The sequence below is a fragment of the Argopecten irradians genome, chromosome 4 (assembly GCF_041381155.1).
Source record: "Argopecten irradians isolate NY chromosome 4, Ai_NY, whole genome shotgun sequence".
NCBI lineage: Eukaryota > Metazoa > Mollusca > Bivalvia > Pectinida > Pectinidae > Argopecten > Argopecten irradians.
Window position 1 is genome coordinate 24,392,270 of NC_091137.1, and position 3,150 is coordinate 24,395,419.

The window sequence follows — 3,150 nt, forward strand, 5'->3', positions numbered from 1 at the left end:
GATTCACACAGTTTGCAAACAATTTTTTTTTCATACCCCGATAAAATTAAAAAATAGTGACATCAATGCTTAAATACATTCAATGTGCCAAAATAAATATATGTTCATAAATGTTGCATTGTGGGACAGTATGTAATGACACCAAGGGCTTTCGTTACGGCGTATTTGATTGGATAAATGAAAACGAAAGTAGTCTTGATCATGGAAGTGTTTGTTTTCAAATGAAGGCTGCAGACGATTTGACGATGGAAGTGGAAATGCTATTTGTTTTGGTGAGTAAACTAAGTAATACCTACGTGTACATCTCAATTAAATGTAACTGTGTGACAGGGCACATCGTTTGCAATTGGCGTCCGACCAGAAACATATATAACGTTACGTAACCTCCCGTCAAATAGTTCAATAAACCACAACATGTCATGTAAGACCAAGACCGTTTTCGTTTATTCGGAACAACCAGTTCGACCGTTTGTTATTGTCATTATCTAAAATGTAAATCCTGACGGACCTGCAGTTTTTTTTTTGACCGAAGGGTGATGACCTATAGTCATCATGCACCGTCCGTCGGCGTCCGCCGTGCGTAAACTATTCATTCAAACGACTTCTTCTCAATAACCGTAAGGCCTAAAGTACTCATATTTGGCCTGTAGCATGCTGGGATGAAGAACTACCAAAGTTGTGAAAATGAATGACCTTGACCTACTTTCAAGGTCAAAGGAGTCAAATAGGCTAAAATCTTTGAACAACTTCTTCTCAATAACCGTAAGGCCCAGAGTACTCGTATTTCTAAAATGAAGTATGCAAAATGTGCAGGAGGACCCATTTTTCTTTCAAATGTGCATTTTTAGAACATTTCAGTCGGCTAAAATGGGGGGGGGGGCAAAAAGACATGTTTGGCCCTGTCCTGGGTAACGGGGGTGGGGAGGCGATTACCCCCCTGCCCCCCTCTTCCTACGTCCCTGCCAAGGACGTATACTTATAAATCCTTGTTATGACGGATAGAGGTCGGTGTCTAAAAAAGCGGTCTTTTTCGGCGATTCTGGCCAATGTCATAGCAAGTACCGTACAGTACAGTAGTCCCCCATTATACAGATTGGGGACACTCCCGTATATATACGCAGAATAGTCCTGCATTTGAGTAATAGTCCTGTATTTGAGGGAGTGTCCCAACCTGTTATACCGCCTATTTCCACCCTGCTGATGTACAGCTAACTCCACAGATTCACTTTACAGCTAGTATACAAGTAATTGATCATAGAGTTAAAACATTTTTTAGGATGTTGATGAATGTTTAAGAGACTTTGTTATCCAACTATTTATGCTCCAATTTTATTTTACAGAAATAAACCCAGTATTCCTTCCAAAGGCATTGAAGCAGGTATAAACGAATTGAAAGGCAGGATCCACATGTTCGACAAACAAGAAATAACAGTAAAACTTAGAGACATTCTTGGTAGTGTTTTCAATGGTTTGCAAATTGTAGTAAAGTTCAGCGGAGAACTGGAGATGAACTACGGTGGACTTACATTGTATAGGTATATATGGCATATCCCAATTGTAAAAAGCTTCATTTAATTTATCATTATTTTAGATAAAATAAGTTTGCTTGATCAAGTTACTAAAATTAATTAGAAAGTTTCACAAATTTATTTTCGGGACAATAACTTGAGAACACAACAACAGAATTTGTTCAAACTTCATAAATTTAATTAATGGCAGGGTACATGTGTTGCTTGCAACACTTATTGTAAGCTTGTTTTGTGATAAATTTAATATAGTACTATAAAATGTTTAATAATTTTGCATAAAGCATTGGAGGTTAAGATTTAATACATGTAAGTTAGATAAAATATCTTTACGGTAGATGAGCATCTAAAAGCAATTGACCGATCGCCAGGTGTAATATAGCTACGCCTCGTGCTCACAAACGCACGTGTTTCTATTCAATGTCGGAGCAAACATCATAGCACACACAATACAAAGTCATGTGCGGTTTGATTGACAGCTTGCGATCCGTCAATTATGTAATGACTATAGAAGCGTATACAAATACGGGGCTTACAAGACTTCAAAACAATGTGAGTAAAGTACAATTTACTGTGGATTAGTCCCAGCATCCGGTTATTATGATATCATGAGTTTCGCGATGTTGTGAGTAATGAACGGTAAATTGTACTTTACTCGCGTCGTTTTGGGATCTCGAAAACCCTGTATTCGCATGTTGGTTAAGTGTTGAGTGTTTATATTGAGAACCAGATTTATTTCCAAAACATCCATTTTTGTATGATTTTTTTCCCCATTTCAGTTGACATCACATTTGGAGAACTACTCACATTTATAACTGGAGCGGATGAGATACTTCCTGCAGGCTTCTCAACAAAATTCCACTACTCTTAGAACCACCTGTTTTCAGATTACCTTAAACATCAACTGACAACTTGCACATTGAACTTTCATATTCCCAGGGATTATGATGTAGATCAACTGAAACATCTTATGATGAGAGCATTGAAAGAATGCCAAGGATTTGGGAAAATTAAATCAGTTTGAGCATGTCATTCCTGTAACAAATAATACTTTTGTTATAAAATCAATTTTTAATAATGTGACACATTTCAAATGGACTGTTATAATAAAGTTTCATGAAGCAATACCATTTACATGAAATTTCATGAAATAAAAACAAACAAAAATAGAATATTTTTAATAACGGTCAATTCAATCAATTTAGTAATATTTTCTTCATTCAGGGTCACAGGGGTCAAATAGGCTAAAATCTTTAAACAACTTTTTCTGAATAACTAAGAGGCCTAGAGTCCTGATATTGGGCATGTGACATGCTGGGATGAAGAGCTACCAAGTCTGTTCAAATGAATGACCTAGACCTTCATTCAAGGTCACAGGGGTTAAATAGGCTTAAATCTTTAAACAACTTGTGTATAGCTAAGAGTCCTTGAGACCTGTTATTGGACTTGTGGCTTGTTTGTATGAAGGGCTAACATGTATATTAAAGATATAGACCTTGACCTTCATTCAAGGTAAAAAATTTCATCAAATATATCAGAAACTGAACTTCTTCTATTAAAGAGTTTGTTGCATTGCCTTGTTTGTCACTACTATATTCTTTGAGGTGTTGTATTGTGCCAATAG

The 3,150-nt window shown here is 36.4% G+C and overlaps 1 long non-coding RNA gene across 1 annotated transcript; it reads left to right on the forward strand.

Annotated features, from left to right (window-relative positions):
* Window positions 1-84: 84 nt before the first annotated feature.
* LOC138321069 (uncharacterized) lies at window positions 85-2,689 on the forward strand. Its single transcript, XR_011208277.1, has 3 exons — window positions 85-272; window positions 1,341-1,535; window positions 2,306-2,689. It is a non-coding gene; the product is annotated as an uncharacterized lncRNA (long non-coding RNA).
* The last annotated feature ends 461 nt before the right edge of the window (window positions 2,690-3,150 follow it).